We start from the raw sequence: 23,784 nt of genomic DNA on the forward strand, positions 1-23,784 counted from the left end.
TTCTGAAGATATCTCTGCCATGCCAGGATGGTTTCTTTTACTTTGAATCAAATTGATGGAGTTTGAGATATTTTAACAAAATGAGCATTGAGAAATATGTAAGAATAAAGCAAGTTTTTAAAAAGATCTCTCTTTAGCTATAATAAAAAGCAGCATAGGATAGATGGATCACAAGTACATGTTCTTTAAAAAGCAAGTTGGGAGAAACATGCATTTATCATTTTATTTTTTTTATCATCCTTGCGTAGGGGCCATGCTAATCTTCTTTGTATTGTTCCAATTTTAGAATATGTGCTGCCGAAGCGAGCACTTGTTTGTTTGTTTATTTGCAAAGCACACAATAGATAGCAAGGCTTTATTTGTTTGTTCCTGTCCATTGCGAGGAAGTTCTTATGAAATCCCTGTTCTATCTGCATCAAAGAGAATAGAAGCTCCAACTGTTAGTAGCAATCAACATTTAAAAGTCACAATTTTCTCTGTATTTTTACGAAATGCAATCGCCACACTGTTAAGTGTTGGTGCTTTTCACTTAATTATTTTCATGTCAATAGCTGCATGGAAGGCATCGGAGAGGAAGGGCCTTCAGCTGCCCACCACCTTCCCAATGCAAGAGTCGGTAAATCCTAACGATTATTCCAATTAGTGAAATGCTTGCGTACTTTTAGAGATCACTGAATGTAGAAGCTGCTTTTGCCTAATACAACGTTTCGGCAATATCACTGTTCAAGGAGGTAAATAACCAGGGGATAGAAAACAAATTTTAAAAATACAAGAAAAGCAACAACCAAAAAGGAAATGTCACCGTCGATGTCACATCAGTACTCACCTCCCTGGTAAACTTCTTAGAGTTCTTCGAGTGTGTTAATTAATGAACTAGGTCAGTTAATCGGTGTGATTACTCTGTGGAAATTTGTATGGTGCCCGTTCACAAAGGGCATTGCACTATGGGACAAAAACATAGAAATGGAATTAAGTTGTTTATAAAACAGTAGGAAAAGCATGCTGGTGGAAAAAAATACAAAGTATGCAGCTGGAATGTGGTTTAAGATTGATGGCAGGTTCTGTTCATCTCCAGATCTGCACTTTGAGTAATTCTGAAAATCTCTTAAAATGAAAATGAGGAGGAAAATGCCATGCTAACACTTTTATAGTCTTTTTACAGTATCATAAAATATTATTTTATTCTTTTGTAAATTATGCTCTTGGTCAGATTCTGCAATGCTATGAACAGTACTGTCCAACTTAAAATGTGGCTTACTGCTGAGCGTGTGTGTGTGTATGTGTGTGTGTGTGTGTGTGTGTGCGTGCATGCATGCATGTGCACGTAATATTTTTATTTTATGGAATTTATTAACTGTATATTTTATATTCTTTAAAATGAATATATTTAATCAATCTACTCCCTGAGAAGGGCACTGAAGAATTCTAATAATTTTAATGGGATACTTTTGATTCTGCAAGGAAATTTCTTCCTTCAATTTAAGAAAAAGTCCAGCTAAGCTAAAGGTTAACACATACGTAGACATGTCTACATCAAACAAAGTTTTACCAATTCAAGCCACTGTCAAAACCCAACTACCTTTATTAAATTAGAGTATTTTATTTTATATATTTATATATAGATATGGCTCTTACTAAACTATGGCTGTTGTAAAGACTTGAGCTTTCTACTCAGAGCCAAATTCTGACAGAAAGAAGCAACAAACTTGCAGTCAGTATTCGTAGAAGGAAGATGACGGCGGAGAATTACAAGGTGTATGGAACGAAAGACGAGGAAGTTCAATAAAAGAAGGAAACGTACATGTGTGGTGGTTAAATGGCCTCCACCACCGACAGACAATAATAATAATCTACAGTTGAGCAATACAGGTATAAAACATGTCCAGGATGACAATTTCCCAGTAGTAGGAATTTCAGCCTGGAGAGATGGAGACTGTGCCTGGCATGTGCCAATCCCTATCTTCAATGCCTAAGATCACCAAAACAATTCAGTATGGAGTCCTAGCTCTATGACTTCTCAGAGACACATTTTATGAAGGTGAATGTCTGTTCATTCCCATAAAGAAACAGTATTTCACCTGTCACTGCCTACTCTCTGATCCACGCTATTAGAACCTCCTTTCATAGCAGATATGTAAGGGCAATGAAAAACCAGAGTCTGGGATACATCTAGCAGCATCTGGTAGTCATACCTGAGCTCAGGGTCCTTCCACATGGACAAACTCTCAGGCAAGAACCCCAGGCTGCAAGCACACCTCCCAGAAAAGGCTGACACCACCACCAGTGTGCAGGCTTTGTTGTTTTGTTTTGGCTTTCCTTTTTACTCTTTTGACTTTTTGGTCTTTTGAGGGTCCCATCACCCAGCTTCCAAATCAATCACTCACATGGAGGCTTATTCTTAGTTACGAATGCCTGGCCTTGACTTGTGTCTTTCCAGCTTTTCTAACTTAAATTATCCCAACTACCTTTTGCCTCTGGACTTTTTCCCTTTCTTACTTCTGTATATCTTACTTTCACTCCTATCCTGTGGCTGGCTGAGTGGGGGGCTGGGGGGCTGGGGGGCTGGGCCCTGATATCCTCCTTTGTTTTCTTGTTGCTTTCTCTTCTTCTTCCAGGCTTCTCCTATTTTTCCTCTCTGCCTGCCAGCCCCACCTATCCTTACTCCTGCCTCGCTATTGGCCGTTCAGCTCTTAATTAGGACCATCAGGTGTTTTAGACAGGCAAAGAATCACAGCTTCATGGAGTTAAACAAATGCAGGATAAACAAAAGTTACACACCTTAAAATAATATTCCCCAACACCAGTGTCTGATAACAGTGAAGGCACAGAAGAATCTTCTCATGTATCCACCACTGGATTGATGTTTCCTTGACCAGGTCAGAGAATACTATCATTTTTTCATGTTTATTTTTGAAAGGCTAAAAGTGGAAAGGTCTTTGTGAAGTCCTTTGGAAATCTGAACATTCCATCCAGTTAAACACTGAAGTTCCATATGCTGTACTTTGGGGACAATAAGCAACACATTTTCTTCTCAAAGTAAATCTGGACTCAACTCTACCACAGAACCTGTGAGTTAAATTAGGACCACATCATCCATCTTTCATTTGGTTTAGGTATGAATACATTGCCAAATATTACATGATGCATCTATCTTAATTTAAAAATATCAAACAAATTCCCATATACTAATATACAGTTGATGTGTTACTATACTTTAAAAATAAAGACAATAAAAATACAGAAGGCTCAGACAATAAATTTATCATAACCTTATAAGCACAAATAAGGAAGAAAAGAAACCTAACTATATCTAGATGAGCAAAACAGAACTTGTATCTGAAAAGAAAAATACATATTAACTTCTTTTGGGTCTTCCTAGTTTTTGTAAATTTTAGACAATTCAGTTAATTTATAACATTCAATCATTTATTGATATTTACTATTCATGTCGGTTGGTTATGTCAAGCTTGACAGAAGTAGATCCCTCTTCTTCCACATTAGGTCTTAACGTTATGTACGTAGTGTACCTGAAGATCTTGATGAAGACATTTGGATCAAATGAGGCACTGTGGAAGTTTCTGCTGGTTTACAGACAATGATGATGCAAGCTAAAAATAGTGGACAAGGTTTTGAGAATTTGTTTGTGAAGGAGAGAGAGGTTGAAAGAAAATCATTAGCCAGATAAGCTTGAAGCTTAGCAGGGAGAAGCCTGCGAGAAGGTTTCACGGGGGTTTATTTGGTATTGACACATACATGTATTTCCCTCTCAGCTGGAATGACTCCAAAGGGGCTGTCATGGTTGGTTGAGTAAATAATACATGCTTTAAAAAACAATTATAAATCCGTATTCACCTGATGGACTTTGTATTCATTCCAGTCAATTGGGCATATAATACTCGTTTAAAAAATAAGTACATATAATGCATTAAAAACTGCTTAAACGCCCATTTAACCGGAGGGGCCAAAACAGCTCTAAAATGGAGCATGTGATTAACACTAATGGAACTTATGCATATGTAATGAAAGGAGAACCCCAAACCCTTTTAAACAGAGCTGTGACAGGAGAATGACAGCTTGGAAATACTAAGGTTTCCGTTCCCATTGTTCCTAAAGGCACCTCTGGCCTCACAGTAACCAATAATTCCCAGAGTGGGGAATCTTGGGGTCCCAGGCAATAAGTGCCTTGGTACTGAAGGAAAAACAGTGCTGAAAGGAGGACAGCAAGAGCCTGATGGTAGGCGATGCTGCGCTGTAATTGGATTGCCTCCCTATCCATCAAACAGCTATCTCCTTATAATAGACCCGGTTTACTTGAAGGTCTTCCTCAAGATCCCTTCTTATTTTACCTGTGTATGTACATGTGGTGTGGATGCACGTGTGTATTCTCTATACAGGTTTGCAAATGGAGGGGAGCATGTGTGTGTAAGTACACCTGTGTGCATTTGAAAGTGGAGGAGTGAAGTTGACTTCAGGGTCGTCCTCAATGTTTCTCCTATGGAGGAGCAATTTGTCTGTTGAGGCAGCGTCTCTCACTGCACCCAGAGTTCACCAATTCAGTTAGTCTGCCTAGTCAGCTTGCTGTGAAGATGGTCTGTATGTGCCTCTTAAGTGCTGGGATTATAGGCAGATGCCATGCCTACCTGACTTTTCCTTTAGCTGTGGGGGATCTGAGCTTCAGTCTAAATATTTGCAAAGTGAATATTTTATCCACGGAGTCATACCTTCATGTCTTAAGTCTTTTTTTAAATGATGTCAAGTACAAGAAAAATCCTATATTTATAATTTAAGTTTTGGATGGGCATAGTTTGGAAATAATCTCAAAGCATTTAAGATTTGGGGTACTTTCTCTTTAAATACAACCTAAGATATAAGCAAACAGTCATCGTAAAAATAGACATGATTCTGGATTGTCTTTTGGTTGGACTTTCAATGAAATATCCATTAATGGTTTTTGTAGTTAATAGAATTTAAGGACTACTTTTAAATTTTCATAGTGACCAAAAGGCTTCTCCGTTAGCCTGAGACATCAGGGTTGAAATAATCAGGGGACATGCTTTGTAGTGAGGTTGGTAGGGTGCCAGGAACCCACTGTTAAAAGCAAGCACGTTATGTGGACATTCTCACATTCATTCTGTCTTCTTAAGTTCACTTCCCAGTTCTCTGAGCCACAGAGACCACTGGTCTCCCATGAAGATGGGATGCAGGGGAGAGCTCTGATAGAAGCCAGAGAAGAGGTCAGAGCCCTTTCAGATGATGTAAGAAAGAAGACAATGAACAATCGGCAGGAAAGGGGAACCTGGGACTTCAAGGAACCCTCAGGACAATACTTCCATACATTGCTATGGACAGTTTTCACTCAGAATAGATGTATTGAATAAGTAAGAACTTATGCAAAAAGGAAATAGAGAGTACAAAACAAGCACTCCGATTAGTTGGGAGAACAAAATGGAGAAGGCAAAAACAAACAAGGAACTTTGATACCTTGGAGAGTCATTAAGAGAATACAAAAATGTACATCCATAAAAGTCCCTTAGATGTCTTTAAAGGTCTCTCAGCAAAGTCAGCATGCTCTGTGTACTACTTTTATATTCCCATGAGACAATCGTTTCCTCTCTAACTGTCAGGTTTAGCCTTAACAATAAATCCCTATAAATTGAGCCTGGCAAACTCAAGGCCCCAATCTGCTGAGCGAATAAAATATGAACTCCCAGAAAGAAAAAAAAAAGCAGGACAATTTTCTTTCGAACTTTGTGTTGCCTTTCTTATCCAACGACAGTGCCTTGCTGAAGTGCACCACCAACTTCTGCCTCTTACTCTGTAATTTTCTAAATCTAGTCTTAGATATGTGAATTAGCTATGTGGCTGGAAAGATGGCTCCACTTGATCCTCCTTTCACTCTTGTCCCCATGTATCATCCAAGTAAAGTTCTCTGCAAGGACAAAACAATGATGCTCCCTTCCCACACGACAGAAATTAGACACAGATTAAAGAATGTTTGGTGAGAGAAAGTCTGAACAAGGGTAGCCTGCCAGTGAGTCCTGCTTCAGAGGTGTCTGCCAAGTTTACCACTTCCTATCATTATCTTCATCTTTGATGTGTGCAAACTGTAACTAACTTGAATAAGTGTGCACCTTGCCCAAAACACACATTGAGCACACCTCATGCTTTCCCACCGGAAGTCCAAGGTTCCATCAAAAGCACAGAGCCTTTACCACTATGGAAGGTACTGAATGCAAGATCCAGGAAAGCAAGAGTGAGCTTATATTGCATGAGCTACTGGTGCCCAGGTGTTAGAGAAAGCTAAACAATGAACTGGAAGAAGCCAAGCAAAGAGGCAGTGGAGATAATTCTTGTACAGAAAACAACACTCACAAAAAAACCAGAAGACAAGCAAAATTGCACAATAAAAGAGATACAGAAAAGCTCAACAGAGAACAGCTCAAGCAGGAATATGGACCTTATCTTGGGTTTTCAAAACCATTAAAGACAGTAAACAAGATCAAAATATAATTATATTTGCATTACTCAAAGATATATCTAACTTCGATATGAGCAAATTTTTAAAAAGGGAAATAATTTAGATTTTACTAAAAAAATCATCGAGTATGTATATCTTTGTCTAAATTAAGTGCCAGTTATACATGGTTCTGCCTCAGGACTGTACAGGTGCTGTTTACACTAAGACAATGGAAGTGGTCTCTGTCAGTGCCTTCATATAGGGAACAATACCTGGAGAATGACTGGATATAGTTAGAGGAGAAAGGGGAGGTCTCAAGAGGGTTCCTCCTGACAAACTTACAAAAATAGAAATTGGGTAGAGGGTAATGTCCACTCTCTGTGCAGGGAAAGCTGTGAAGAAACAGGGCAAAGAATATGAAGAAATGGGAAAACCAGAAATGTTACTTTGTTCAAGAACTTAGCAGAGGAAGCAAAGAAGAAATGCTTTAAAATGAGAATTTTTGGTTTAGTAAAATGAAAATGAATATTTTTAAAAACCTTAAGCTAAATTGTGAGTAAATCACCCCCTCCAGTCATAAAGTATAGGCTTTTATTTTTGTCTAGATTCATAACCTGTCCTTCTCTAGTTTGCCAATGCCTAAGAAATAGCTTCAAGACTCTAGATTAGTCTACATAGTGTGTACTTGACATGAATTTTTAAGAGATATAGTGTCCTCAAATAAATGATCCCAACACAAATTTAAGATTCAATCAGCATTAATGGTGGTATTAGCAATGATAACTTCAATTATAAGCATAATACATTTTCCTTTCAGAGATTAATTTATGTAGAGTAGGTACTTGGAGTTTGCCCTGCCAGAGCCACACTTCAAATCTGCTCATGATCAAAGGAGAAGCATTTGTGCTAGTTTGATTTCAGATAAAAGGAAATGTCCTTTAAATGTATATAATTCATTTCCAGAAATATAATCTCTTCAGTCATTAGACAAAGGGGATGTAAGCTGAAATTAAAACAAATAAAATTGTAAAAAGAAAAACATACTGTGTTCTCATCTGCATTTTATATTCTATTCAATCTGTAGATTTAGATAGCTATAAAAATATTGGGTTATGTAATAATAAAAACTTGAAGCTGTCTTCAGTATTATTTTTCATCATTTCGCTGTCTAAAACAAAAGTTCTTTGAAAAGATATATTGCTAAAATGATAAGAAATTTTAGGGACATTGACAGTTAATTTTAAAATGAAGGTCATGAGATCTCTCTTGGAAATGAAAACAAAAGTATCTATGACGTTAAAATCATCTCAACTGAAAACACAGAAGAATTACCTTTTCTAAGTAATTTACCAATAAAATTAAATTTTCCTGTGGACCTTGACAAAACAGAATAGAAAGATACACACTCTTAAAACACCCTGTCAAATATATAATATACTATCCACATATTATTTGTAAATTATAATGGGTTAAATAATAAATGAATTTTATTTCAACTCTGAGAGTCTAATGTGTCGGTAATGTCAGATAACATTTAGTAGGATTGTTTTTATGCCTTGTAAAATATACCAGGTCTGTTAAGTCCCTTGGCATAGCTAAAATGACTAGACCCATTTTCTGTATGAGTAAATAAAGCATAGGATCCATTCTTCATCATATTTTCCCAGGTAGAGCATGGCAAATTAGACTCTGATACCTAGGGACAAACCTCTCAGCATGAGCTTCAGTCTAACATGCTATCTATTGCTGCTCCAGTACTTCTTGGCCCTTTAGTAATGAGTGTTATCTACCTTGCTGCTCCATGAGAATCTAAAGTGCTCTTCTTATTGGCGATACTTCTTACTAGCAATACTTTAACTAATGGAGGAAAGATTATCAAATACTGAACTAACTTGATCATTGAGATTATGCCAAGTGCATTACTTATGCATTTAGTTTCTTGTCTGCAAAATGACTCTGGACTAAACATGTGCACTTTTCTATATTAGCAGCTATTCTGGTTGTGTTATCTATTATTACACAGACCATCATATAATTTTTAACACTCAAAGAATTCCTTCAAAAAACCTTGTTCTTAGCTGGTTGAAAAACATAAACATTGAGTGGTCCAGCACAAAGTCGTTACACAATTAAAACTCCTTAGTAGAATGTTTGAAGAAAACAAAAGTCACAGACAGTCTATGATGGCCATGAAACAACCATCTCTTTGGAAAGAATTTAAAATATCATTGAAATATTAAACAGTGTACAAACCAGTACAAAATCACTCAGTTAATTAGACGTCATGGAATATACACACATATGGTTTAAATGAAGTTATGCCACTTGGGATGATAATGACAAATATTTCTAATCTAAATTGAAAGATAGATTCCTAACCAAAAGATTTAAAATAAAAAAATATATATATGCATATATACACACACGTATGCTCATGCATCTTTTGATTTTTAAAGTATGAAACATAAATATTCCCTCACTCATTTTAATAGTGTCAGTTGGGTCTTATATTAAAATTTAATCTTCCTTGTGCAACAGCTAACATTGCTTTCTGCAAAATGCAACAGTTCAGTCCGAAGCCAAATAAATAAAGCTTTGAAGATTCTTGAAGAGTTTGCAATTAATGCAGGAAGAAATTGCCTTGGTTAGCCATGCCTGTTCTCATTGGTATCTTGAAGTTTGCCCTTGCTGAAGAATTGGTGGGAATTTTATGGAAAGCCAAACTCCATGTACTATGTAGTGCAGTTTGCCTTTTAATTACTGGATTGAAAGAGAGGCTAGAATTGCCTTCCAAGTCATTGTGTTCTTTGTGCAGTTGAATAGTAGCAAACAAGGTAAGATATTAAGGCATACATGGCTCACAGAAATGAAAACCATCATTCCTATTCAGATAATGTCAACCAAACAAGCAAACACTGTGTGGTGCAGACGCAGTATAAATGAACTTTTACTAGGAGCCCACATGGGCATGCCATGAATGTTTTCCTAAGAGAATGCTGTGGACAGCTAGGCAACACCAACTTGATGGGGAGGGAAGTCGTGATTCGTCTGAAAGAATATGCTGTGAACGCTGCAGTGTTTAATCAATTAATCATGCAGCTGAGGTTATGCAAGGCCTCTGCAAGGTGAGCTGTGGCTCATAGTCCTCGGGAGCTGAGGCAGAGAACACATGCAAAGCAGCAAAGAAGGCTTTCCTCAAACCCCATTTCCTCTTCTAATCAAAGCAGAGTAAGGCTACCTGAAAATCCCAGCTAAGGATGTTCATACATTGACAGTGAGCGACATAATCTCCCATCTACCTTATTTAACATCTAAATAAAATATTGTTCACATTTTTACCAGCAGGTAAACGTATGTAATTAATTACTGAGGAACATTATATGGGAACTATAATCCTAAGTGCTTCACATGGAGCCTTATTATTCCTTCCAAAACATGATTGCAGTGGTCTTCAATGAATGTCATTTTCTCCAGGGAACATTTGAGGTTGTCAGAACATAAAATGACTGGGGTGGGGTGGGGCACATAAGAAATACATGCTAGGGACAATGATAAAAACTCTTGGAGCACTTGGCAGCCCCAAACAAAGAGTTATCCAATCCAACATGGGATGTATGCAAACTGAGAATCCCCGCCCTATTGTCTTCATTTGACCCATGAGAAACTTGAGGTTGAAAGGGTAAGCATCCCACACAGCTCCTCCCTAGGAACAGAGGACTGAGCTGGGACTCCAACACAGCACAGTACAATTTCAAAACCCTAACCCCATCCTATCAGATATTCTGTTTGGTGCCTCTTTGTAGACTCGTTGCCTCCCCTACTTATCATTTCACAATGCGGCAATCCTCAAAGTGAGATTCAGAATTCCTCTGTTTAAGGTGATGCTGATTGCTACCTCAGTCAGCATCCATTATCTCCATTATCTCCATTCAGATTCTCATCAGAGAGCATCGCCCAAGTGTCTAGGATTCTACCCATGAGCATCCCAGAAAGACTACCTTCTCACCCTTCTCTTGGGGTTAGATGATGCCTCACTAAAACTTTGTCTTTATTCTGTTTTTACTACTCAACAAGTAAGAGGGAATTCCTGGAACAGTCCCCCAGGATGATGACTTTCCTGCCTTCTCCATAGGAAGTAATTCTGAGTAACCCAAGTACCTCCCAAGAACCATGAGGACTTGGCATTGTTCTTCCTCTGAAGTGTCTGTGAAATATCAGACATTCCATAGGGAAGCTTCTGAGAGTTGACTTTCCCATTCTGCTATAATGAAGATTCCAAGGGAAAGAGATTCACAACCTGACTCTCTAACAAAATAGCCCAATGCATGTTGCTTAGCTACCTACATGCACCCCAGGGACTAACATAAAACAGCCTAAACAAAGCTAGCAGTCAGCATGAAACAAGATTCTCCACGCTCTGTGTCACTTTATTTTGATACCTGTTATAGAATTAACACACCTATCTCCAGACGGACTGCTACAGAATCTGTATCAAGAGTACATCTTTAAGTGAAGACTTGAAAAATACAGAAGTATAGTTTTCTTCTTATGCATCGCTTTGAAAGTATTTCTGTAGAAGTTGGGGGTAGAAAAGGAAACGCAAGAAGGAACAAAGTTATTACCTAAGTGAAACCCAACTCAATCACGTGGATTCTGTTCACTGCATTAGCAGATTTCCGGTTTCTGAAATCTGTCTACGTGAGCTCCAGTATTGGATCCTTCCAACCTGAATGAAGTACACCGTGGGCACATAGGTTCCAGTTGCACACAGTCACACACAAACATAGAGGCGTCATCCCAACCTGCGTGAAGCACATCCCTGACACACGGTTCCAGCTGTGCACAGTCACACACAAACATGGAGGCGTCATCCCAACCTAGGTGAAGCACATCCCTGACATACGGTTCCAGCTGCACACAGTCACACACAAACATGGAAGAGTCATCCCAACCTGAATGAAGTACATCAGGGGCACATGGTTCCAACTGTGCACAGTCATACACAAACATGGAGGAGTCATCCCAACCTGGGTGAAGCACATCCCTGATGTACGGTTCCAGCTGTGCACAGTCACACACAAACGTGAACTTGCCATCATGACCAAGCTTTTGAAATTAACTTCAGGATTAAAACTAACAATTTCTTTTTAACCTCCCTATGTCAGTTATTCAGATGGCCACAGATCAGAATTAGGCACTGTTGAGTACAGGTCCTTCATCTCCAGCAATTCAGTATCTCCTTGGTGATGTCTAACAATTACATTTCAAGTAGCAGAATGAGAGAGAAATGGAAATCCCGCAGCATCCAGAAACTTCAGCTTTCCTATAAACAGGAGAAAAGAGCGGAATCTTAGTTTTACATGCCATAATGTCATCCTTACCTACTTCTGCTCCCACCAACACACACCCCTCTTTGAAGACTTGCCACACTGCCTGCCTTAATTCCCCTGCAAGGGAAGCAATCATTAAAAAGACCAGAAGAGTTCAGATATTTAGAGATACTACCGTCTGAAAGATTATCAAGTAAAAGCTGGTTAGAGCCCATCTAGGGTACCACTAGAAGCAACTGAGTATCCTGAGTCCCAAAGATGAGCAAATGAGTGGGATATTAAGAATGGTACCTCTCCAGTTTCCTGAGAGCTACCCATTGTCTGCCAACCAATCAAATGCCTTTGGACTAAATCACAAATACTTTTCAAAGTGGAATCAGCTGTTTCTAAGGGAGCTTTGTGCCTATTGTTATTTTCTGATAACTCCACCCAGCATCTTACCTAAACACTAAGAAATATGCTGAGTAAATGGTGTCAGGGTGTGTGTGTGTGTGTGTGTGTGTGTGTGTGTGTGTGTGTGAAACGAAAGTAAACTGTTAAAGCAGGCTAGGGCTCCAGCAGCTGAAGCATCCTGGAAGCTCTCCTCCAACATACAAGTTTGTCCCATTGCCATATCCATCTAGGACTCGGCTTTTTTTCTCTTGTCACTTGAGAGCAGGGACTGATTCAGGGTGGCTGTAGGATTTGGACAGGGCTCTTCACATCCAGCGGAATACATCTGGGGGCCCCCTCTGTCCTCCCTCAAAAGCCTTTTCAGTGGTCGTGAGTCCTTGAAGGCTCGGGCACAGGTCTCCAGAGGTTAAAGGAGCCTCGAGTAGCCCACTGCACTGCTTTGCCCACCTTGTAGTATAATATTAATTAGTCACCTTTATGATTATTCCGTCCAAATATGCCAGACTGAAATAAATTACATTCTTAGCACATATTTTACACCCCTGGATCAAGCCTTGCAAGGGTTTTCTTTTATTATTTATAAGACCGTGTGCTGTCTTCCTGCGGAAAATGAGACGGTGTGCACGAGGAGAAAGGTAAAAGAAATGCAGAGAAATGAAACAATCAGATATTCCCTAATGATATTTAAAAATAGAAAACTTGCTACTGTTACATGCGGCACGCTCCATCTTTTGAGATTTAATGGCTCTCTTGTGGTTTAATGGAGAATTACTTTCAGTAATTGATTATTAAAATTTAAAATTGCTAACCATCTTCATTATTAGATGAGCGAACATGTTATCCTTGTAATTAAAAAAGCCCGAGCCTCCCTTTCATCCTGTTGACAGAGCGGGCAGACTGTCTCCACACTCAGACTTGATGGTTTCAGGCTTCTTGTTTGACAAAAATAGCCAGCCAGTCATTTGATGATGAAAATGCAGAACATCCACAGAGACTGAGCAGGAAATATAATGAACAAAAAAAAAATAAAATAATAAAAAGCCCTACAAGCTAATTAAAGTTTTCAGTCCCGACTCATTAAATGCTATGCATCACTTATGTGATATTTCAATGTGCTGCGCTCAGGTAACACTGGGCACTGACATGTTCTCTCCAGCCTCCCTCAATGTGCCCCCAGAAGTCAGCCCAGCCTTCCTCCTCCATGCACGTGAGTGTGTGACCTTTGCCGTTTTACCTCAGATGTTTACCACTGCAAACGGGTGGCTTCTGGAGGCAAGACCTACAAAGAGGACCCAGGAAAATGTGATTGTCTTGTGTTGCTGTATTGAATGCACACGGGGTGTTATAGGGTATCTTGCATGCAGAGATGCCAAGGGCTTAAGCCCCTCATTGAGAAAAAAAAAGGGGGGGACCCTCAGTCGTCAAGGAAGCCCTCGTCCAGAGGTACAGAGACTGACAAGCAGCTCTCCACACTCTGGGAGTGGAGGTCTGTGTGCACAGGATCCCGCATTTTCCTTGTAACTTCTTGTCATGTTAGAATGTCCATTCTGTGCTGGCAGCACTCAGTGATTTCCAAACAGAGATTTTATGACTGTCAATGGAAAAGCCTATCCAAAAAGACACTGTCACCACTCAGCTCTTAGACAGATGTCAGCCGTCAGGAGAGGAAAACCCAGCAGACTTCAGGCGACTGAAGCAAAAATTTGTCCGTGCAGATTAATGCTGGAAATCAAGGACCATCGGCATCTTTAGACAGTCTCAGCCATTTAGCTCAGGAAATCGCCGCTTTTGAGCGTCGATATCAATGGATTGCCTGTGCTTTTTCTGAGTCAGTGTCTTAAGGCTTGCCTCTCTGAGGACGCAGCTAGCCTTGATTATTCCCGAACGCAATTCAGCACCTTACCCTGAGCTCACATTCTGAGACTCCGGTACGGGTGGGTAGTATTTTGATCCCGCTGTGGAACTGCATGCATTTGTCCTTGTGTTTATCTTCCAAATTACATTATAGAACCCGCAAGACTGAGAGCAATTGCTTTGATTTCTTTTGCTATGTCCACTTAACTACAGCCACGCACCTAACACTGAGCTCAGCCGACGTCGGGCCCCACCACCACCGTCTTATTTGTTTACAGGGTTAAGACCGGAAGTTTGACAAGAAACCGAGCTCCTCTAATTAAATATAATCTTAAACTTAGATTTCGTACAAATTGAATCTTGAACTGAGGACCTGGACTGACTGATCAGAATTTTCCAACCATGGAATTATTTTCTCAAGGCTCCTAAGCAAAGAAAACAGCAAGTTCCTTCTCCAAACCCACAAGGTGAAGAAATGCATTACATTGAAAGAGTCTCAGGGATTAATTCTCCCAGGTTTTCACAAAGGCTGTTCTCAATTGTTCTTTCAGGTCACTTTCAACAATTTCACAAAGTTATTAACAAATAAGAAGGTGCCTTCCGCCTTCCACAGCCTCCTTAGCTTTGATGATGTAGCTGTTTATCCTAGAATGTAAAATGCCAGCCTGCTTTTTAAGGCTAGCACATGTTACCCCTTCATAACCACTTTTCCATAAGCCCCAGCATCACGGCACTCCGTCTACCGTAATGAATCACACTTCAGGTGCCACTATTAAATTATATGTGTGCTAATAGCATAATTCTCATTTGATCATTTTCCTACTTTTTGCAGCACCTAGCAGAGTGCTTTTAATGTATAAGAGGTTACAGTATATATTACCTGAATGTTAAATGAACTGGAGAAAATGGCCTCACCCTGGACTTTTATCTGCTTCTCAATTTCCTTTCTTAAATTTGAGTGTGAATGAGAGGAATTAGTCAATACGAGTACACTAAGAGCTAAAAGTTTTAAAAAAAAAATACTTTCTTTGCCATGCAGAATTGGAAAACTACTCTCTTAGACAAAGTCCCCATTTTCCCATTACAGTCAATAGGACAGTTTCAGTTTCTCCAGCTGCAATACCTCTTTCTTCCTCCTTCCTTCTTCCCTCCCTCCCTCCCTCTCTTCCTCCCTGTTTCTCTCTCCTTAGCCAGTTCAAAATGTCTACAGACTAAGTCTCATGTCTGTCATCTCATTCCAAAGCACTGTCTGCCATCTGCATCATTCAAATTGTCTCTAATCAGCTCGCCACACACGTCACTAGACATGACTTGCTGATGCTGCAGCACCACTGCTCCAAGTCTCTCTCTCCTCTGCACAAACCTTCCAGTGTTCCCCACTCCACACAACTGCCTAGGAAGTCCTGCAAACTCTGCCCGCCCCTCATCATCTTCAGCATCGCCTCCCCTGCCTTCACATCCTGTGACTTCAGAGGGATTACTCCCCTTGCTGTGCCTAACAGTGTTCTACTATGCAAGAAGCACTTCAAGGCTTTTGCACTTCTTTACTCCTCACCCCTGATGCTGGTCCCCAACCTATTTGAAGATAGAACCTGTTCAATTGTCACCTTACCACTAAGATTTTGGGAAGTATACTATATAAACCTATTTGTTTTCCCTACAGCTACAGCTGATTCATTTAATTTGTGAAGGCGATTTTTAAATAGGGAGTTAATAAAGCTTTCAAAGTGTTTGCTAAAATAACACCATGTCAGAGGAAAACCCAGGGGTTGATATAATTTGAATACAAAGGATGGACACATTGTTTAGGAATGCTGTAGCATAGAAGGAAAATGAAAATGCATTACAGTTTATTTCTGTCCCATCTCTTCATCATCCACAAATAATGAGGGGGCATAAGATAGGTTCCTTGGAAGTTGCTAGCAACTGATAGAGTTTGCCATTATAAATTAGCATTTGGGACTGATGGTTCTGCATTTCTCAGAAAGGAATCAGACTAAGAAGGATGGAAGGAAGAAAAGGAAGCATAAAGGAAGAAACAGAGGGAGAGAAAGAGGTAGCCAGAGAGGAAGAGGGGGAGGAAATTAAAAGAAAGGGGAAGTTTTATGTACTACGTTGGGATTATGCAAATCAGAATGAATGAAAATATCATTAACAGCAAATGTTTCTCCTCAGCTTTTACTTTTATTTATATCCTTTTTTTCCTGCCTTGAACTAGTCTTTATAATATCCTGTCAGGAGGCTGCTGACACGGAGCACATTTCGGGAAAATCTTTCAACTTCCCCAATTCTTTACAACCTACGATATTATGGGGATTAAACTAAAGCATTTTGTCATCATTGAACGAAATAGTTAATCATGGAAAAATTCCAAATAAGAGATGTCATATACGTTAAAACTCTACTAATTTCTGAACATCGGAATAGATTTACCAACTTCATTTTATAGATGATCTCTCAAAGACTCCGTGAGATGAAAGATTTGCCCAATGCACTCAGTTTGTTATCAGCAGGGCTGGTAATATAATCCGCGCTCCTTGGCTCCCAAGTCATTCTCCCTTCCTCCCAGTGACTGTACTTTGTTCACGACTGCCATTTTAGTAGTAACACTGAAAATCCAACTCCTATCCAAACAACAGCATGAAAAGAATCATAGTCATAATTAGTAGAAAATTCATCCTCCAACCTCTAATTTCCCAACTTTATTTTCCTATCTGTCACCTTATTCTAGCCTCAGAAGAGCACTCTGCAAATTGTACAATAGAAAACATTATATAAATATTAATGGTATCATTTAAATAATCCAACATTTCCCTGAGGGGTGATCAAGATAAAAAGTCACTGAGGTGACTGAGATAGACTCATACCTCCTCTGCTGGATACCAGCATGTTCTTATAATAAGTACCTCATCTTTACCCACGTATGTGCTTCTATACATATGTGTAATTTTATAGAGCTAACTTTTCCTCTCTGATCTTGTGCTTATATTTATAATCCACAAATGCTCTTTGCTATATTCCATGTGTCAGCACAGACGAGAGCCAGCGCAAGGCTCTGGAAATGACAGAGAGTGAATAATTAAGATGAGGCATCAAGACATTGACATGTCACTCACTGGTAACATGGAGGGACGGGATGCCAATAGTACTTTCTAAATATGCCACCCAGGGAGGGATTTCCAAGATCCTTAATAAAATTGGCCCCCATACATAATGGATACTACCAGTCAGTACCTGCTTGCCACTGCACAGCTCGTGTCAAAATTCTGAAGGGGAAAAAAGTAGAAAAGGATATAGTCCATTTGCTTATGGAGTAGACAACTGTCTATTCTATGAAATTTGAAGGGAGACAGGCAGGTCCTCTGACCAAAAGCATATCCCCCCCCAATACCTGTCACATTGCCTGAAATCATCCCATTATTGACTCAGTCCTTCGAGTCATTGTCTAGGCCTTAGTCAAGCCTACCAAAATGCATACACTCTTAGAAGAACCGTCGTCTTCTCAAAGGTCAGACCCTTAATAATCGGGCTCCGAAATGAACCAGCACTATGGAAAGTAAACAAAGGGACGCTGTAAGATAAGATAATATAAACAAATATATTTCCGTACATAAACTTTTTTCCTACCTCCTTTGTATGTATCGGTATGCTGAGTACGATTTTTCCATTGGGTTTCAAATAAGCAGGTACTACATTTGAAAATACCTGACAAAAAGTACCAAATTCCAAAGAGCATCACCAGCACACTGGGCAGGACAGACTGGTCCCAGGGCTGTGGGACCAAATCTTTTCCATTTACTTATTTTTTTTTAATTAAAAATTCTTTTAGTTCAATATATTTTGAGAATACCTTTCCCCTCCCCTAACTCCTCCCAGATCCTCCCTCTCACCCCACCCACCCCTACACCCTTTCTCTTTCTCTACTTAACAAAACAATAAGCAAAACTTAAAAAAAAAATGAGAAAACAGAGACCAATATATACAAGCCAGTAAGACATGCACAGACACACAGTGTCCAAACAAAACAATATGGTGCAAAAGTCTACAAAAGTACAAAAAAAAAATTGAGCATCTTTTCTTCCTTTTTGACTTTTGTTTTAATTTTTTGTCAACCATCTATTCCTAGGCATTCACCCTAACCAGAAGTGTGGTTAGTAGACCCAGTGAGATTTCATTGAAGAAAACTAATCTTTCCTTTGCCAAGGGGTATCAGCTGAAGATTGTTTCTTAGTTTTGAGTGGGAACCCAAGTCCACTTCCTCTTCTCAGAGTTTATTCTGGCATGCCTTATCCTGGTTCCACACCTGTAATCTAAGGGGTCATTCAAGGAACCTACAAAGGACTAAGGAATTAGATCAGTGATTGCTACAATCCAACAGAGAGCCAGGAAGAGTTGTGCCTTATTACATATGTGTATTTGACCACCAGTAAGTGGGGAGAGGGGATGTTACCCCAAAATCTCAGTGAGAAGTTCTTAAGATTAGAGGAAATATTGGCTGGCTTAAACCAACTTACAATAATGCAGAGAAAACAAGAGGTGAGCAAAAGCCAGAATACGATGGAGTCTATCATATACTCTTTCCGGCACAACTGTGCAGTCATAGAAAAGTGTGATGGCTCTCAGAAAACTGTCTTCTTTACGGAGAAGACATCCTATGGCCCCCAAGGGGATAATGCTGTGTCCAGGGAGAGATTCCACAAACCTAGACAGACAGAGTGGGAAAGGCTCTATTCACTCAGGGAGAAATTCTAGCACCTCCATAAATGTCAATAAACACTGGTCTAGGGGCCATATGATGTTCCAATATATTTTCGTATAAAAGCTGTAACCAGAAGGGTCTTAAAATAAAAGTAGTTGAGGAAAATGTGCAAGTCTAGTGCAGAAGGGTAGGCCATTCCAAAAGCCTGAATATAACAGCAGAGGGAATTCCTGTGCCCCTGAGCCAATTGAATAATCTGTTTCATTGACACAATTATTAAATCATTGATTAGTGTGCTGAGTGGTCCTGTATCCGTTGTCTTTATTGCAGGTGAATTGTAGCCATCGCCAGCTGTTTCTGTGGCAAGTTCTTCAGCTGCAGAGGAGCTGGCATTGTGCCCAGATGCAGCCTGGGTGCCCCACAGCTTCAAAGTGTTTTCTCTTTCCCCCAGTGAGTGCTTCTCTCTGTCATTACATGGTTTCCCTGCGCTCTCATCGCTACAGCCATAGAATCCATAAAACTGAGTGCAGAAACAAAGAGATAACTTATTGGCAACTAATGAAACACAGAGAGATTGTTCAAGCGGTGTAAATGCAAAAGGGCTTTGAACCAGCTTAAACGATCTACTCGTATTCCATCGGCCCATTGCCAACATGGCCTGAAAAAACAAAGTGTCTGAGCCTTAAAAAAAAAAAAAAATTTGCTCGTTGGTTACCTTCGAATCTTATGCTCAGTTTTAAACACTGGTTTGTGTTCTGCCCACTTGTCTAAGTTGTATTCATCTACACAACTTAACTGTCATAACTGGCTCATCTCCAAGTCTCTCTGAGAGATATTCCCTCAAATAATGCAGGCCCTACCAAGTTGTCCTTCCCCTTCCCCTTCATTTCTCCTCCAGCAATTCTAGGGCATGCCAATAGCTCGACCTGCAGATGCTTGGCCAAGTGTGGGAACATTGAAAACCCATGCTAGTGCGCAAACAGTGAGAGGCACTACGGAACTCTGGGAAAAGAACTCAGCGACTTGCAGTAACAGAGGGATGAAGTCTGCTACCATCTCTGGTGGAGAGGAAGTGATACAGGCATTAGATATCAGGTGCACCAGGATTCAAAGTCCAGGTCAAAAGCTTGTTGCATGGGCATTTAGTTCCCTGAGACTCAGAACTTTATTTGTTGCTGTTTGTTTGCAATTTCGTTTTGGGGATATGTGGCACACATATGTGGGACATGCATGTGACTAGGAAGGTCCGAGTGCATACAGGCATATATCTGGATAGCAGAGAGGTACATCGGGTGTCTTCCTCCATAGCTCCCCAGCTTCCTGCCTGGATAAAAGGTCCCTCACTGAATCAGAGGTTTGCTGTTTCTATGAGGCTGACAAGTCAGTGTGCTCTTAGCGTGTGCCTGTCTTCACTTCCCAGTGTTGTGAGCACAGCCCGTGACCCTACAAACCAGATTAGGCCATCAGCACTCAAAACACCAATTAAAAGTTGAAACCAGTATTAATTTTTTCAGTCAAAGATCCACCCTCTTTTCCTGTCTCAAAATCAAGTTTGGGACTCAATAATATAAAATTTCAATTTTTCCAAGTAAAGTTCTCTTTGTTTCCTTCTCACATAAAATAGATGGAAAAGCTTCAGTGATGAAGAAATAGATGGGATAACCACAAAATCATGGAATTTTCAACATAAAGGGGACCTAGGAAATCATTGACTTTGTCCTACCCCTCATTTTTAAAGATAAGGAGACGGGTGTCCACGGAGGGGTAGAGCCTCAGGGATAACCAGAGTTCATTAGCTCAGCACAGACAGGGCCTGTTTTTGTTGTTAGAATAAGCGATTAAATGATTCCAATTCGTGCCATCTCCTTTATTCAGAAAGTTTACCATTCGCCTTCTCCTTTTGTCTGTGTAACCATGACAATTGCTGGGAATAATATAGTTATCAGTATAAAAATAGCCTCATTAGAATCAACAAGGAGCTCGCCAATCAGCTTAGACCTATTAAAGGGCTGATAACCGCTTTCCAGCCTTCCAGTTTGCAGCACACACTCTCCCTGGACTCCTCCCTTAGGCTGCATCTTTCCTTGTCCGAGCTGTCTCTGTCAGTCAGTTTGACAGCTGGGATTTACAGTAGAATCCTGCCTGAGAAAGCCCTGCTCTCAAGCAGGCTCAACTGGATCTTGCCCTGGGATTTGTGACCTGCTTCTGCTTTCGAGAACCCCTGATGTCATGTCTGAGGCAGAAGTGAACAGTTCCCTCTGTGTATCTAGCAAAGGACAGAGGAAAAACTGGGCATAATTTGAAAATCGACACATTTATTAGCAAGATTCCTTCTGAGAGGGTTGATTGATGTTTTCCTTCCTTCCTGGCAGCTGTCCATACGACTCCTCCCTCCGTGATGATGGCGTACACTGGTCAGCATAGGTTTGCATGCAGCAGAGAGCAGCGCACAGAAAGATCTTTGTAAGGTAGCCACTGTCCTCTCAAAGCAAATACAAACCAGAGGAAATTGAAAGTGGAGAAATGAGAAAAGGGGTCATAATCACAGAAAAACTTCACTTTGTTCAAGTAAAAAGAATGTTGTACTGAATTCTCTGGTTGAGCTCCGTGGAGAGATCAGGGTAGGGGACGATGGAATGGAGCTCAACAATTTGTCTCAAAATTAAATTGTTTTCAAGTTACACCTGGCCTTAAAAATAGACAGATTCAGTAACAAAGCAAATTGGATAAAAGTCCAGAAATAGATCCTCGCCTGAATGAGAAGTAGATTTTGGTGGTCAGATGCAAAGAAAATTCAGAAGAAGAAAAAAATAGGATTTTCCAAGGATAGCACTAGTGTAATTGAATATCCCTAATCAACACATCATAAATCTACACATCAAATGGAAATCTATAAGACACCCCCTCACACACACACATACACAGAGATAAATGGATAAAATTTATGATAGAGTTAGGGAAAGATTCATGAAAGATAAAATTGATAAATTGAACCTTATCCAAGTTAAGACTGGTTGCTCAAAAGATACCATAAAGAGAATGAAAACACAGACACAGATGGGGTGAAAATATTTACAAATCACATATCCGATAAAAGATTTTTAGCCCAAACATATGAACAAATTTTAGATACTTCTTTTTGGTAATACAGGGAATTTCTGTTATTACTTAAAATCGATAATAGTAAAACATATTCCATAACAGTGAGACAAGTATTCTGAATTAAAAGGGAGGGGCTAAGTATTTGCATAGTCAGACCATCAAACAGGACGTGATGATAGAGAAAAGGGGCGTGGTCAGATTTAGGGAAATTAAAAAGGAAAACATGATGTCATTTCAAAACATTCTTAGGATAGCTGAAACCAAGCATCCTGGTATTGTTGAGAATTGTGACTAACCATAAATCTCGTGTGCTGCAGAAGAAAACTGCAATCCGGAAGAAGTCTTTGAAAGACATCTTAACAACTTAAACACCCACTCCCATATAATCTCAATATTCCATTTAGATATTTCTCTGAAAGAAATCAAAAATGCCACTACCAAAAGTGAGTAGAGCAAAGGGTTCCTCCCCAAAACAGAAAATAACCCAAAAATCCATCAATTGGACAATTGATATTTGAAAAAATAGTGATTTTTATATATAGTAACTACTACCCAGAAGAGGCAGCAATAAATTGTTAGTATGTACAACAAAACTATTTGCTGAAGCCAAAATATTTCTCTTATAACTACAAATGGTCATACTAAGCGAAAGAAAGTAGGTCAAGGCAAAACTACATGAGATCATGCCCATGTGTGGTGTCCTTTATATCAGATCCTAGACCATGCAAACTCACTGTGAAGACCAAAAGCAGATTCCTAGGTGTCTGGGAATGGGGTACTAGAAATGGTTACAGGAATCAAAGAGGACTAAAGAAAGACACAAGGAAGCCTTCCAAGATGATGGGCAAGTTCCTAATTTGTGGTGAAAGGGTTTGGTTTACAAATAAGTGTTAAATACATCAGATCTTACAATTATTAAAAACAAGGAGAGAAATAAAAACAAACATACCCTAGCTCCTTCACTGACAGGGTGCCCTGGTGATAGCAAACCACTTTTGAGGCTACAGGTTGTAGAAAAATAAGGTTTGCAGGAAGACTGTTTGCTTCTTCAACTTAATCTCATCCTTTTAGACACTACTTGCCACGGAGTGTTTACTCTGTGCCCATCATTATACCAAAAACTTCACAGGCATTTTCTCATTTAATCTTTCCAAGTGTTCCTGCGCCCATTTTCCAGGTAGGGAAATGAGGGATGTAAAAACTGAAATAAAACCCCTGCTACCCTAACTAGGTGAAATCAGATCCCAGAGTAGGTCATAGCACAGAGCTCCTCTGTGGCCCCAAATGTGCATCTCTGGTCGGCTGACTCTGAAGACGGGAGCAACCTTCTGAGGGTAAGGATGGCATTAAGCTGCTTGGACTTCATGAGTCGACCCCATGAAGGGGCTGTGCTGCTTTACGATAGGGCCTCCAACTCTATCTGCCTCAACAAAACGTCCTCCAGAACCCTTAACAGAATCTGCCTCCTCAGGGAAGGGATGACTGAGAAAAGCTGCTTCTCCCTGATTTTAGCAGGTGTGAAGGAGTGAATGAAAGCACATGGAGGTCAGCAAACACAGAGGAGGGAGGGAGAGAAGCCCTGAACTGCCGCAGGCCTTTGCTTGGGTAACTGTGTGGTATTATCATGGCACAGGGGCTCCGGCTAGCGGGACTCAGGGGTGTCTTGTCCCTACCTCTACTCACTAGGACCCTCTCCTAAGGAAGGCTTCCCCCAAACAGGGCAGGACGTTCCAAAAATCTGAACCATGTTAAACAGAAACGAGGAGTGGCCATGAGGATATGACTTCCTTTCTTTTCATCTTTTGTTCCTCCCCTGTTTTCCAACATGCTTGCCCGCCCTTCCCACCCTGGGCTCTGTAATATTCAGGCTGAACAATCTGCTAAATAACACGGTATAGCGGTACACTCTGAATCACTGTAGCTCACATTTAAAAAGGAAGAAAAAAAAG

The 23,784-nt window shown here is 40.0% G+C and overlaps 1 non-coding gene across 1 annotated transcript; it reads right to left on the reverse strand.

Moving 5' to 3' along the window:
• Positions 1 to 202: 202 nt before the first annotated feature.
• Positions 203 to 310, reverse strand: LOC121433311. The gene has a single exon (XR_005972303.1). It is a non-coding gene; the product is annotated as a U6 spliceosomal RNA (small nuclear RNA).
• Positions 311 to 23,784: the final 23,474 nt, after the last annotated feature.

Source organism: Microtus oregoni, unplaced genomic scaffold, assembly GCF_018167655.1.
Source record: "Microtus oregoni isolate MIOR12 unplaced genomic scaffold, Mior012 000037F_ref0000500, whole genome shotgun sequence".
Taxonomy (NCBI): domain Eukaryota; kingdom Metazoa; phylum Chordata; class Mammalia; order Rodentia; family Cricetidae; genus Microtus; species Microtus oregoni.